The 15,951-nt window shown below is 42.5% G+C and overlaps 1 pseudogene; it reads right to left on the bottom strand.

Moving 5' to 3' along the window:
* Positions 1 to 299: 299 nt before the first annotated feature.
* LOC115666587 (disease resistance protein RPS5-like) overlaps positions 300 to 15,951 on the bottom strand; it is a 54,663-nt pseudogene continuing 39,011 nt past the window's right edge.

The raw sequence follows: 15,951 nt of genomic DNA, 5'->3' as shown, positions 1-15,951 counted from the left end.
TATTATTATTATTATTAAAAATAATAAATAATAAATAAGGGATGAGAAATTTGTCAAAATTTAATTAATTATAATAAAAAAAGGGCGAGAGACGGTGATCTTAAATCCAAATTGTGGGAGGGACGGGTTTATTTATTGAATTGGGCCCTTGCAGATGCAGTTGCAGCAGTTGGAAGATCCAAACGAGAGGTGAGGTTAGAGAGAGAGAGAGAGAGAGAGAGAGAGAGAGAGAGAGAGAGAGAGAGAGAGAGAGAGAGAGAGAGAGAGAGAGATGCTTATTTGCTCTGCGGTCGTTTTGTTTCCCTTCATCTTCATTTTAACAACCGCCACCCCGCCACGCCCACATTACAGGAATCCCAACACTAGAAAATTACATAACTATGGAAAGACAAACGAAGCCGCCATTTTTTTTATTACAAAAAAAAAACAACAATATTAAACTTATCAGCCTTGCCTCACTCACTCGGCCCCCCACGAGGTAGGAATCCAATCTTGGCCCATCCCTGGAACTCATCATCTTGCATTTTACGTGCTGCCTCTCCAAATGTCATTTCTTGTACGAGGCTCTCAACATCCAACTGCAAAGTGACCCAACTGCAAAGTGACCCGGGCGGGGGGTCCCACTCAAACTCAGCCCACCAGTCTTTTCCTGCTACGACCTCGAAGCTTCCCCTCGCGCTGCTCGAGTCCAACGGCAACTTTTTGAGACCACGGCACCTGTCTATGCGGAAGGACACCCCCTGGGGAAAGGATAGAGCCTGGTCGCAAATCCTCATTAGTTTTGGAAGTTCGATGAGTCGTAGGGATTCGAGATGTGAGAATAGTCGCAAAGAAGCTAATTCCTCCCCTGCAAATCCATCCCCAATGATTTTCTCCATCGATTTGCAGCGATCGACCTCCAGTTTTCGGAGCATCGGAGTGTGCACGAGCCAGGACAAGTCTGAAAACCCGTAGCCAACGACCCAAACTTTAACGAGATTGGGGAAGCAAGAGCAGTTTGGCGCTCGTCCTATTCCTTGAGTTATCTTCATCTCACTCAGCTTGGTACACTCATATAGATGAAGCACCTCTAAATGCGAGAAACTGCCTGCTCGTGAGTAACTTATTACGATGCTGGTTAAGTTACCATTCCTATTATAGATGCACGCTCTCCTTATGCGTTTCCGTAAATTTGGGGATTGGAATATTTTCTGAGCAGAGAAAGACTCGCACACGTTGATAGATAAGCTGGTGAGATGTTGCATGCACCCTAATTCCTCTACCATCTCTTCTTCCTTCACTTGACCCGATGGCAAGAAACTTCCACAATAACCCCACTGGCTGAACACATTCAACGGTAAGCTTGTGATTGCCACTGTTGGAATTAAAATGCCCTTCGGCATATTGTTCAGTAGCAACCACCGTAAACGAGTCAAGTTCTTGATTTCTTTGGGTAATTCACTAATACCGGTGGCCGACAAGTTCAAGTACTTTAGATTAATCAGATTGCAAATCCCTTCGGGGAATGACTTGATATGTTTGTTGTCGGACAAGTTCAGGACCGCCAGACAAGTTGTCATCGAGTCGAAAAATCCACTTGGCAAGACAGTCACTCTTGTTTCCCTTACAAACAAAGTTTTAAGCTGGGAACACCCGGATGGTATTTGGTCGATATTTCGAATCCAATCTCCCCATAGAGATACTTTCTCCGCTTCCGGCCATTTGGAGATCATCTCCACGGACATGCCTTCGTCTTTCTCTATCACTAGCAACTTGTTCTCCGTTTGCCCATGGTCACGAGCGATCCATGTCGCCATGTCGCGGATGACGTCGTGCATCTTTACATACTCATTTCCGTCATCATGCCCACTTTCCAAAAGACAAGCCCTATTTAAATCCCCCAAGACGGACTCTCCTTCGTCCCGCATACTGTATACATCATTGGTGTCTCTTAGCAAGCCCTCTCCAATCCAGAGTTCAATAAGCTGGTCCGCATTTATAGGGTAATCCTCAGGGAAGAGACAACAGTAAAGGAAGCAATCCTGCCGAGTAGAGTCATCTAAGCTTTTATAACTGAACTCTAGTGTGTGGTACACTTCCGTCACCATACCTTGCAGCTTGTGCGGTCTGTTCCTCAGCGTTGTTAGTGCATGCCTCCACTCACCAGGACTATCTTTTCTGGCCATGGCTCGCCCGACAGTAATAAGGGCTAGTGGCAACCCTTTGCACTCTTCGGCAATGTCCTTTGCGAGGTCTCGAATTTCTTGATGACAATCTACGAGCGATTTGCCGATGTTCTTCTCGAATAATTCCAGAGCTTCTTTGGGCATCAAGCACTGTACTTCCAAGGTTTTGTCCGCCCCCATGTGGTCGCAGACATGCTTCAACCGAGTTGTGAGCACTACTTTGGATCCGTTCTTGAGACCAGGAACTCCGATTTTGGAAAGGTCCAGCCTCTCCCATAGATCATCAAGCAACAATACAAACTTCTTCCGGGTCAAAGCTTGGCCCAGATGATAGACCCTCTCTTCCGAGGACCATCTTTCCCAATGCTCACCTTCAATGCCCAGCCTTCTCCTTATGGTGTCTTGAATTTTATCTTGATTCACCGGCTTGGACACCACCACCCAAATAACAACCTCGAATCCATGATTTGCATGTGAAAGCTCCTCATTGATCCTTTTCATGAGGGTGGTCTTTCCACACCGCCCGTTCCGTATAACCCAATCACTCCCACTTGTTTTTCGTTCACTAGCCATTTCCACACTTTATTAAGGGAAATATCAAGCCCCACTGTCTTGTCCATAGGCATCTTCAGCACTTGAGGAGGAGGCAGCGATGACGTGAAATCGCTAAATTTTTCTTTCTCATGTTGGAGCTGTCTCACTTCGTTGAGCAATTGATCGACTCTTTTCCCCAATTTATAACTCCACCAGCAGTTCCGTGGAAGACAACGACTGAGACATTTGATTTGGTCACTGTTGACACCTAAATTTTGACTAACCATTTAATAATAATTTGCATAGAAAATTAGGGATTAAATTTTAACCCCTAAACAAAAATATTAAAATTGCATAGCATATAGTTTAAGTTCATATAGGTTAGTTGCATTCCGCATCGGACCGGCGGTGGCGAAAAAGCTAAAAATTCATCGCGTAAACCAAGCTTGAGCGCTCGGCTCACTCAAGGGATTGGGGGCCAAAATTCACAAGTCTAAAAGGCTTTGGTTGTTTTAATTTGAGCTTAAATCAGCCCGAATTAATTTAGCCCATTTGGAATTAAAATTAAATTAAATGATAAAGCCTAAGTCTAAGCCCATTAGGACTAGGAAGCCCGGTTAATTAACCTAGGGTTACGATATAAATATGTTGTTATGCGTCATAATCGGGGGACTCTCATAATTTTCCAGAACGCAACTCCCGAGAGCGCGAGGCCACACAATTGAACACACGGCCACACAATTGAGAGAAAAATCGTGAGAAGCTTCGGAGATTCACGGCCACAGTTCTGCGAAGAGTTCGTAAAAAGGTGGCTTTGAGAAAGAGAAGCGCACGAATTGGCCCTGAAGAAGCAGCACCAGAGAATTGTTGGTGGTGCAAACGGAGAATTGCCGCACATCCACGGTTTTGACGTTGCTGCTGCCCTCTTGCTATCTGGGGTCGTGTTTAGCCACTATCGCGTCTCCGACAATTGCACCATCAGCAGCTCTTCGACCAAGCTGTGGCTTCCCTCTAAATCGGGTCCCTGTGGTCCGACGCCTTCATGGTTTCAACACCCCCCCGGCAAGCACTGCAGCAGCGGGAATTCAACCAGAAACATCCTGAACCTTCTTGCACCGAGAGCTTCCAGATTTTCCTCTGTTTCGCAGAATCGTTCAAGGTGTTATGGCGAGCAAACCAAGCCATTGACTGGTGGGAACTTCCTGTGTCGATCCACGAATCAAGCTGTGACCAAGAAACGCCTAAATCGTGATCCATCGCCAGTCCACCTCGGCAAGCGCTCCTGCTATCGCATCACCCTTGCGGCCGACCCCATGGTCGCGAGTCAGTCCGTCGTCCCACTCGTGATTCTGTTTCGCAGGTGACGAGCCTAAATTCGTGACGATCCGCAAGCGACTCGTTGTCGTCGGCCATCCGCTGTCGGTCACCGTCCCGATCCGCGAGCCCGAGTCCGATCCAAGTTCGAATTGGAAATATCCACAAATTAGGTAAGATTATCATCTATAGTCTTAGAATATTCAATTTCCTAATCTTTCGGGTGTTTGAATATTTCGTAAATATTTCGGTGGATAGCTAGATATCTTAGGATAATTTTGTGGTATCCGCAATATTCGGAAACACCCAAAATTAGGAATCATTCCTAATTTGGCAACGTATCTGGACGACTATCCTACCTTATCCCTAAGGTACGATACGCGGTGATACGGAAAATCGTTATCTTATCCATAATCACTTGGATACGATAATAGAATTTATTTGCTTTCCAAATTTGAACAATCAACTTTCTGTCGATATCTATAACCCTATAGATATGACCGCTAGTTTGATTTCTTTGCCTTATCTGAATTTGAAGAATCTTGCGGATTGCGTGGATTGTTTGAATATGATTGGTATTTTTGTTTGATTGTTTTCCTTTTAAATAAAGAAAATCTAAAAAAATTGTCAGTCTAGTTTAAATTAGAGATTGTTTTAATCTAAGTGGATTATTTAGGATATTTAATAATTTCGAATTTTAATAAAAATCCCAAAAAAAAAGAATCACTTTAGGATAGATCAAATCATTTTCTCTAGGATAGATTGCATGTTAATTTGAGTAATTTTTAATTCCGAATTTCATTTGAAAATACCAAAAATAAATCATTTGTCCGTCATTAGAATTAGGTCACGTCGTCGTATGACATATAGTTTGCATGTTAGGCTGCATTAATTGCATGTTAATTTTTGCACGTCATTACATATAGGTTAGCTTTAATTTAAATAAGTGAAAATCCTAAAAAATATTGAGTGAACTGCTTGTTAATTAGAAATCATATTAGGATTGTTGATGTGATTTTCTAGCTAACAATGCAGATGCTTACGTTGCTTCGAGGTAAGTAATTCTCCCAATCTTGCAATTTATTTAATGTTTTGATTATTGGGTGTTACTTTGGTGGTTTGCGCACCCGCATGATCACCTCACATGCTAGTGACTAAGTTAAAATGAATCCAAACTGTCTACCAAAACATTTTTTTGAAAAGAAAAGGTACCGAAAGGGCGTTAGACTAGATCTAGTGTAATCAAGTCTCCGAGCTTAGAATCTCTGGTTTGTAGGAATAAAACATATCTCCCTATGTTTTATTTAGGTTTCTAATCGACCTACCGCAAATAGATTAGTGGCGACTCCAAACATGAAAACTTTTGCATGCTAAAAACTTAAACCCTAAGTTGCGAATTGGTAGGGCTTGGGAGGGCCCGAGTTAAGCTTAGTCTTAATAATCCATTAGCCTGAGAGAAATTTTAGGTCGCGACAGCTTGGCGACTCCGCTGGGGATTTGAGTTAAAACTCTTAGTGGACTTAGGCCAGTTTTTCTTTTCAAAAAATATTTTTTGTTTGGCAGCGAGGATCCCAGGTATGTCTCTAACATTTTAGTTGTTAAATGTTTTTGCAGAATGGGAGGTATAAGGGGAGGAGTGATTGTTAACCCTTGTTTTGCAGGGAGGTGTTTGGATGTATGGTTTATTTTATGCACGAAGCGCTGTATGATATAACTTGCTGTGCATGCCTTGCATTTACACTACACCGCACACACTACCCGTTGCCGGACCTGGGCAGCACAGGTTTAGGATGGTACTGAGACAGCGGACACCCCGACCACACCCGTGTGGTACGGGTCGCCCTCCTCAGTCTCGAAAGTTCTTTCACGGTGTCATTGAGTTCCCACCACGGTTGCACCCTTTGCAACCCGGGTCGGCTCCTTGACTAAGCCGGAGTCAGGGGAATCCCAGCCTAACCACCATCATGACTGGTTTAGCTCGGTAATCCTCGCGTCTCCACTTTGCAAGCCAGAGTCTAGATAGAAATCGAACCTCACATTTCATGCGCATGCCTATGTGGTTGCCATGGTCCTACCAGGTGAAGTAAGTCTTCTGAACCTTTATCTTGCAGTTTACTTATTTTCTCGTATTTTTTTGGGTGGTCCATGACAGGTCTAGGTAGGTTTTAATTTGAAAGCCATAATCATTGAGTCCTTGGAAAAGAAAAAAGAAAGAAAGAAAGAAAGCCTTTTTTTTAGAGAATTTATTTCCTGGGTGTGTCATAGGTAATTATTTTCACAAGAGGTTGTCATCGTTTTTATAACAAAAAATGGCGAAAAAAAAACTTCAGAGAATTTTTTTTCAGTTCATAGTTTCTAGGGAGTCTTAATTTTTGGTTTTCCTAGTTTTATGATTAGGGCTTTCGATGCGTCTATTTTCTAGGTTGTGTCTAGAGTGTTATTTATATTTCTTTGCTTAGGGCACTTTTCCATAAAGTCTCGTTCATATACGAGTATTTTTATGAATAAACGAAGAATGAAAAAGACTAGAAAGCGTGTCATGGACCAACCTTATCTTGACCATGTGCTTATGTGGTTCATTTCTCTTGAATCAGGTGACTACGGATCATCTACAGTTATTGATCCATCGCTCGAGCCTCTCCAAGGGGCAACCTCGCCGAGTCCCTTTGTTGTTGCTCCTCCGCCACCGTGGGCTCACCGCCCAACACAAACTGCAGCTCCATCCACCACTTGCCGTTTTCACAACGACTGTGGCTTCTCTGCATAAATGCCATCCTTGTCTTTGTTTCTCGGAGCCCCATACGTCGGCCAGCCGCCAAGCCGAAAAGCCCCTAGCTGTGAGCCACCACCGTGAGGAAGTTGATACTCAAGTTAAGTGATTATGGATCGTCGACCACCGGCTGTTCCCACCTGGCCATGAGAGAAAACAAGTGCTTAGAGTGAAGTGCCGAACCGCCTCGCTAATATCAAGAAAGACCTAAAGCAGGCCTCTGTCATTCTCCAACAACTCTCGAGGCAAATGGCACATCTGTCAGACTGCTTGAAATAACTCACCATGACCCGTCCTTTTCCTCAAGGGCCAAGGGTGATGATTCAAACGAAGCCCTTCAGCACCGACTCGAATGACAAAGCAATCGTACCTGACAGTACTATTGAGTCCCCTGATCCTAGGGAGTTGAGCACCTTGTGTCCAAAGTTCGTAAAGCACGAACAAGGTAATCGGGATCCACTCGTTTCAACATCGCACCCCTAGCAAAGCAAAGCACAACTTCTCCCTGGATGTCAAGACAGCCCACCGAGACACCCGTTCTCTAATCGATGACAAGGTGCTAGGAGACAATTCACTCTTCTCCCCGGGTCTCTATCCTAAGTATTGACGATCCTTCGGGAAAAGGGCTTGCTTTCCACTGAGCTAAAGCGGCCTAATCCTGAGCGGTTCTCCAACTACGACCCATCCAAAAAGTGTGACTATCACCTGGGAGAAGTCGGTCACTCCAATGATGACTGCTATGTTATAAAGCACAAGGTTCAGGACTTCTTAGATACTGGGACATTCACATTCCGTGCTTGTGGCTCTGCCAAGGTGAAGACGATCTTCTCATAGTTCCAAACATCCGGACCACACTCCGAGTCTTGCAAGAATGATACATGAAGAGAAGGACGTGATCGACACCCTGGGACAGCCGAGCGGCAAGTTCGACTACTATGTGAAATACTCAGCTCCCCCAAGCTTCTATATTGACCCACGTGATATTGTCTCCGATGGATGGGGAGGTATGGATGATCCAATACCTCCAGTGACAGAAGACCCTGATGATGCGATGGAGGGAATCACTGCCTTGTTTGATAACATGCTTATTGGAGCTATCGAGGAAGGACCGTTGGAGGAAATGGGCACTGGCCCACAAGAGTAACATCTTTACTTTTTTCGCACACTCCCCTACGTGGGAATTTTTACTGCTTTTTAGGACTTGCCCCGTCTTGGGAGCTGCTTTTCGGGACTTTTCGTTTCTAGGACTTGATTGTTGCAATTTCCATTCCAATAAATGTAATTTATTTGGTGATAATCAATAAAATCACAAGTTATTTTCATTTTTGAGGGCATGTTGAGGTATACCAAACTAGTCCGGTGATGATATCCAACCATGAAAGAAAATATCATCCACGGAGAAATTCTGAGGGTCGGGCTTCCTCATGTTTCCTCCCAAAAATCATTTTGAAAATAAAAAGCATTTCATTGCTAAAAAAAAATCCAAAAAAATTTGTAGATTCAAAAAATTTTAATTTTAATTTTTTTTTCAAAGCATGCATTAGATTAACCCTGTTTGTTTTTCTGATTCACTTACTTTATGTCTCAGAGCATAATTCCATAAATCTTGATGACAATGAGAGATCTGAAAATGACATATCAAGTTCCAATGATGATGAACCTGTGGGGCAAATGATCACTTCCTACTTGGACACGATGCTATCTTTGAAGAGCGAAAATGGAGTACTCAACACTTCTCAATCCATCAATAGAAAAGTGGGGATAACAGATCAGGGGCATGAAAAGCAACAATGGAGATAATGCCTTGGTTCCAACAACAATGAGTAATTGGAATCGTTTGAATCTCAGTTCACATTTGCTTAGTGACCTATTCATGCACGATTTCTTGTGCAGGGGCAAAAGCAAAGATGGAGCGTTTATGAGTCCGTCTCTTCCAAATAGGGGCAATCCAAGGTTGCCCATTTCTAAGATAGTCCCGTTGTGTTTGTTTGATACTCCTAACACTTCTTGCTGGGGCAATCTTAAATGAATGCTCAAAACCATGTTTTTCATGTTCCGATGACATTTTTGAGTATAGAAAATTCTTTAGTCAAAATTAACAAGCTTTTTATGCTCAAAGTTGGTAAGATCATGAAATGTTCAAAAGAGGATTTGGCATTGTAATTTTACCTGTTTAACTCCATTAATATTATCAAGATAGACAATTTAATAAATAATGTGGAATTGCTTGGACGTGCTAAATGAGATGTGTCGGAATGATGAAAGGCAAGCCCTATCCTATACACAGTCCCATACACTAATCCCCAGTGAGTTGAGTGGAAAAATTCCACGTCTGCAAGGTAAAGAGTTATCTCGCAAAAGGTACGGCAGCCGAAATGATGAGAGGCATTTCATTTCTTTATCTTAAACACTACAGGTTGTCTATTGTTTCGCCACTTTGAGCTTAAACACTTGGAGAAATTTTTTCAAATTACCCCTGTCAAGAACCACCCCACATTGGGGCAAATTGGAGGTAAGTCAGCATTATAAGGTGAAAAATGAATAGAGATTGTCTTGCTCTCACTTGCATCAATCTTCGAGTGTTGCTTTTTCAGATGAATTCACACGAAGTTCAAGTGCCTTAGAATGACGAAGAGCATTTCTTTCTCTATCTTACACATGCTTTATCCTTTGGTAAGCCCAATTGAGCCTGCAAATTCATTTCTTAAACCCAGTTGGTGATCATCCCCTACACTGGGGCAAGGCAAAAGTCATCATTGTTCAAGCAGCATATTCGGAGCGCCGATAAAAGATGAAGACCCTTGAGAGTCCAAATGTCAAGTAATTTGGTAAAAACAAGCCAAAGTGTGGTTGGTCAATAAATGCATTGTAGACATTGTGTGTCAAAAGTCAAAAATGAAAAAAAAAGAAAAAATTAGGAGGCATGAAAAAGCAGTGTGCCTAGTAAAAGCAAGGCCAATGCCCATGAAAAAAGAAAAAAGAAAAGAAGAAGAAGAGAATGAAAAAAAATGAAAAAAAAAAGGAGATGTTAAGATGTGTCAAAGTCATCCACAGTCTTAAGGAGTCAAGTGATAAGCTCTCGAAGCCAACAGAGCATCTACCGAGAAGACAATCCTTGGCGAAAAAGAGGACCGGTGATAATGCCTAGATGATCACCAACTCTCACCCTATTTATACACATTTTTTAGCCTTATGATCCATTCATTTCTCAACCCATGAGCCTAGCCTACGTTACGTCCCTTGCAAAGTCTCTTCAGATTAGGGCACTTGAACTAGCGTAGAGTTTCAGATGTTTATAAGCTTAGCTCGAAGAAGTGCGAGCAAGTCCATTTCTATCTCATTTTGCAGGATTCTTGACTTGTAAACCCGGAGACAATTGTGGAGTATTGATCTTTCAATAGCCTCGACTCGAAGAGTCCCCCTTGCTAAGCCATTGACCAAGCCCACATTACGGTCCTAACAAAGACCTCTCAGATTGGTAAGGTCGTACCGCTTGCGAGAATACTCGGACCCTTGTCGACATGATGATGGTGAGATGGAGTGATTCTCATAAATCAACCTTTTTTTAATGAGAGTGAGTGAAGGCCCTTTCTAACTGAATGTCTCATTTAGCATTATTGAGAAATCTACGTTATGAGTGAAAATTGTCTTGATTGATGATTCTCCCCAATGGAGATTTGGTGATGTAAATACGGTGAAACCATTATGCACAGACCTCAAATGGATTGATAAAAACTCTAACGAACTTTGAAATGTGCGTCCTGGAATAGTCTAGGTTGTCTATCTCCTTGATGAATGCATGCATGTTTGCTCTAATTGTGTCTGACAGGTAACGTTTCCACGAAGACCAAGTGAATATCTGACGTTCGAGTTGTTTTAAAGCCTCGAGATTCGTCCAGAAATTCTTGAATTTTCCTTCTACAGGGAATCGACCTGGCGTGCTCTCATAGCCCGGAGTCCCACTGACACGGCGTGCTCTCGTAGCCCGGAGTCCCTTCATAGACATGGCGTGCTTCCTTAGCCCGGAGTCTCTCTTAATCGACCTGGCGTGCTCTCATAGCCCGGAGTCCCACTGACACGGCGTGCTCTCGTAGCCCGGAGTCCCTTCATAGACATGGCGTGCTTCCGTAGCCCAGAGTCTCTTCCATCGACACGGTGTGCTTCCGTAGCCCGGAGTCTTTTCGTAGACACGGCGTGCTTCCGTAGCTCGGAGTTTTTTCATCGACACGGCGTGCTTCCGTAGCCCGAAGTCCCTCTTAATCGACCTGGCGTGCTCTCATAGCCCGGAGTCCCACTGACACGGCGTGCTCTCATAGCCCGGAGTCCCTTCATCAACCTGGCGTGCTTCTATAGCCCGGAGTCTCTTTACATCAACACGATGTGCTTCTATAGCCCGGAGTCCTTCCTATTTTCAAACAACAACATGAGACGTATCCTCATGAGTCAGAGATATTATCAGTTGTGTTGCAGTTGCTCGGCTTCTTTGACAACATCCAGGCGCATACCGATCCAGCCTTCCCATATTTCTCACCATATTCTTCAACTGAGTGCCTGAGGAGAAATCCAGGTATCTCATCCGAGTATCCGAGGAGAAATCCGGATATCTCACCATATTTCATCCGAGTGCCTGAGGAGAAATCCAGGTATCTCATCCGAGTATCCAAGAAAAAATTCGGATATCTCACCATATTCTTCAACTGAGTGCCTGAGGAGAAATCCAGGTATCTCATCCGAGTATCCGAGGAGAAATCTGGATATCTCACCCGAGTGCCTGAGGAGAAATCCAGGTGTCTCATTTGAGTATCCGAGAAGAAATCCGGATATCATCCGAGTATCCGAGGAGAAATTCGGATATCTCACCCGAGTGCCTGAGGAGAAATCCAGGTGTCTCATCCGAGTATCCGAGGAGAAATCCGGATATCTCACCCGAGTGCCGGAGGAGAAATCCAGGTATCTCATCCGAATATCCGAGGAGAAATCCGGATATCTCATCATATATTTCACCCGAGTGCCTGAGGAGAAATCCAGATATCTCATCCGAGTATCCGAGGAGAAATCCGGATATCTCACCCGAGTGCCTGAGGAGAAATCCAGGTATCTCATCCGAGTATCCGAGGAGAAATCCGGATATCTCACCATATTTCTCTTTTCAGAACTCCTGAGGTGAAATCCAAGTAATTCGAGTCCTATCGGGAGTCTTCGATCCTATCAAGTCTGTGAGGTAAAATCCAAATGCTTGATAGCTTCATCAGGATTGTCCCATACCTCTCAATCTACTTAAGCACTCCTACAAGGTAAGTAACTTCAGGTACGTTTTTATTATTCGCATGCATCATTTCTTATTGCATTCCAAAACGGGATTAACACTCCCATAAAAAATAACATTCATTGCATTTTCATGGTCAAAATTTCGGTATCATTTAGTCTTTGAATGCAACCTCTTCGAGCTCACCTTCAAAGAGGGGCAGCTGTTGACACCTAAATTTTGACTAACCATTTAATAATAATTTGCATAGAAAATTAGGGATTAAATTTTAACCCCTAAACAAAAATATTAAAATTGCATAGCATATAGTTTAAGTTCATATAGGTTAGTTGCATTCCGCATCGGACCGGCGGTGGCGAAAAAGCTAAAAATTCATCGCGTAAACCAAGCTTGAGCGCTCGGCTCACTCAAGGGATTGGGGGCCAAAATTCACAAGTCTAAAAGGCTTTGGTTGTTTTAATTTGAGCTTAAATCAGCCCGAATTAATTTAGCCCATTTGGAATTAAAATTAAATTAAATGATAAAGCCTAAGTCTAAGCCCATTAGGACTAGGAAGCCCGGTTAATTAACCTAGGGTTACGATATAAATATGTTGTTATGCGTCATAATCAGGGGGGCTCTCATAATTTTCCAGAACGCAACTCCTGAGAGCGCGAGGCCACACAATTGAACACACGGCCACACAATTGAGAGAAAAATCGTGAGAAGCTTCGGAGATTCACGGCCACAGTTCTGCGAAGAGTTCGTAAAAAGGTGGCTTTGAGAAAGAGAAGCGCACGAATTGGCCCTGAAGAAGCAGCACCAGAGAATTGTTGGTGGTGCAAACGGAGAATTGCCGCACATCCACGGTTTTGACGTTGCTGCTGCCCTCTTGCTATCTGGGGTCGTGTTTAGCCACTATCGCGTCTCCGACAATTGCACCATCAGCAGCTCTTCGACCAAGCTGTGGCTTCCCTCTAAATCGGGTCCCTGTGGTCCGACGCCTTCATGGTTTCAACACCCCCGGCAAGCACTGCAGCAGCGGGAATTCAACCAGAAACATCCTGAACCTTCTTGCACCGAGAGCTTCCAGATTTTCCTCTGTTTCGCAGAATCGTTCAAGGTGTTATGGCGAGCAAACCAAGCCATTGACTGGTGGGAACTTCCTGTGTCGATCCACGAATCAAGCTGTGACCAAGAAACGCCTAAATCGTGATCCATCGCCAGTCCACCTCGGCAAGCGCTCCTGCTATCGCATCACCCTTGCGGCCGACCCCATGGTCGCGAGTCAGTCCGTCGTCCCACTCGTGATTCTGTTTCGCAGGTGACGAGCCTAAATTCGTGACGATCCGCAAGCGACTCGTTGTCGTCGGCCATCCGCTGTCGGTCACCGTCCCGATCCGCGAGCCCGAGTCCGATCCAAGTTCGAATTGGAAATATCCACAAATTAGGTAAGATTATCATCTATAGTCTTAGAATATTCAATTTCCTAATCTTTCGGGTGTTTGAATATTTCGTAAATATTTGGTGGATAGCTAGATATCTTAGGATAATTTTGTGGTATCCGCAATATTCGGAAACACCCAAAATTAGGAATCATTCCTAATTTGGCAACGTATCTGGACGACTATCCTACCTTATCCCTAAGGTACGATACGCGGTGATACGGAAAATCGTTATCTTATCCATAATCACTTGGATACGATAATAGAATTTATTTGCTTTCCAAATTTGAACAATCAACTTTCTGTCGATATCTATAACCCTATAGATATGACCGCTAGTTTGATTTCTTTGCCTTATCTGAATTTGAAGAATCTTGCGGATTGCGTGGATTGTTTGAATATGATTGGTATTTTTGTTTGATTGTTTTCCTTTTAAATAAAGAAAATCTAAAAAAATTGTCAGTCTAGTTTAAATTAGAGATTGTTTTAATCTAAGTGGATTATTTAGGATATTTAATAATTTCGAATTTTAATAAAAATCCCAAAAAAAAAGAATCACTTTAGGATAGATCAAATCATTTTCTCTAGGATAGATTGCATGTTAATTTGAGTAATTTTTAATTCCGAATTTCATTTGAAAATACCAAAAATAAATCATTTGTCCGTCATTAGAATTAGGTCACGTCGTCGTATGACATATAGTTTGCATGTTAGGCTGCATTAATTGCATGTTAATTTTTGCACGTCATTACATATAGGTTAGCTTTAATTTAAATAAGTGAAAATCCTAAAAAATATTGAGTGAACTGCTTGTTAATTAGAAATCATATTAGGATTGTTGATGTGATTTTCTAGCTAACAATGCAGATGCTTACGTTGCTTCGAGGTAAGTAATTCTCCCAATCTTGCAATTTATTTAATGTTTTGATTATTGGGTGTTACTTTGGTGGTTTGCGCACCCGCATGATCACCTCACATGCTAGTGACTAAGTTAAAATGAATCCAAACTGTCTGCCAAAACATTTTTTGAAAAGAAAAGGTACCGAAAGGGCGTTAGACTAGATCTAGTGTAATCAAGTCTCCGAGCTTAGAATCTCTGGTTTGTAGGAATAAAACATATCTCCCTATGTTTTATTTAGGTTTCTAATCGACCTACCGCAAATAGATTAGTGGCGACTCCAAACATGAAAACTTTTGCATGCTAAAAACTTAAACCCTAAGTTGCGAATTGGTAGGGCTTGGGAGGGCCCGAGTTAAGCTTAGTCTTAATAATCCATTAGCCTGAGAGAAATTTTAGGTCGCGATAGTCACGTTCCGCGGCTTCTCGAAGAACTTGATCTACTCCACCGACAAAGTCTTGCACCTTGCCTAACCAGCTCGCCACTTGATTCGTGCGCCGCGCACGCGTTTCTTCTTCTTCACGTTCCGCCCTTGCCTTCACATCTTCGCTCACAGCCTTCAGATTTTCATTTGCTTCATCCAACGAGCGGACATTATCTTTCAGATTATAAATGTAGCCGAAAGGTTTACTGGCCAAGGCCCATAAACCTTTGACGATTTCTAAAAGAGGACTTGCGATTTCCATAGATTCTTTCCGAGACAACAGATCGGAAAATCGACTATTTAGATGGTTGGAAAGGGAGCGAATGAGTGGAGTTCGATAAGCTCTTGTATATTTATCTCGATCATTCCAGCTAGCAGACAAAGGAAAGAGTATCGGAACCTTTTCTCTACTTCAAGAAGAGAAATGGAACTATTTTTCTTCTTCTTGTTTCTTCGTCGAGGACGAGCTGCGAAGAATTTTACCGTTCAAAAATGCAATCCACAAAAGTTTGAGCCAAGTAAAAAGGAAGGAAGGTATCATGACTAGTCTCATTTAGAAGCACCCTGAGGAGTATGAAGTAAATCAAATAATATCAGTGACCGATGTTTCTTCGATATGAGGCAATGCTCATGTTCTTCTTCCTGCTTTTGTTTATAGACTGCGTGGAATGTGATCAATGGTGTCCGGAAGCTAAGAATTACAATTATTTTGGATACAAGCAAAGAATTATTTGATTCCTTTTTAAGATGCAAAAAATGTAATTGATGAGTCAGCCTTTTAGAAGCTCTCCAATGGAAATTTCAAAAATTTAATCATCTGTGTACTTAGTTTTCATAATTCGACAATTTGGGTGACTATCGAAGTGATCCGCAAAAAGCTTTTTCTAATACTAACTAGAATTAGAGTTTGTTTAGTTTTTACTATTTGCTTCTTAAAAATCTTACGGCGTGCCCGAATTCACTTTTATTAATGTAAAATGCTTCAAAACCTTTGAAAGTCATCGATATACAGATTCCCATATAATCTTCTCCAAAGTTTTTGAAATTAAAAAAAATTAATGGTTAAGTCAAAAAAAAATATTGCTCATGCATTTTTAGAAATCCACCGGCCATCTACGGATATTTCCATTTGCAGGATGGGTGCTACCTAATTTG

This window comes from Syzygium oleosum, unplaced genomic scaffold (genome assembly GCF_021117445.2).
Source record: "Syzygium oleosum isolate NSW1041296 unplaced genomic scaffold, Sole_v2.1 Sole_v2.05, whole genome shotgun sequence".
NCBI classification, from domain to species: Eukaryota; Viridiplantae; Streptophyta; class Magnoliopsida; order Myrtales; family Myrtaceae; genus Syzygium; species Syzygium oleosum.
The sequence above is the reverse complement of the archived record's forward strand: the minus strand, read 5'-3'. Positions and strand labels throughout refer to the sequence as shown.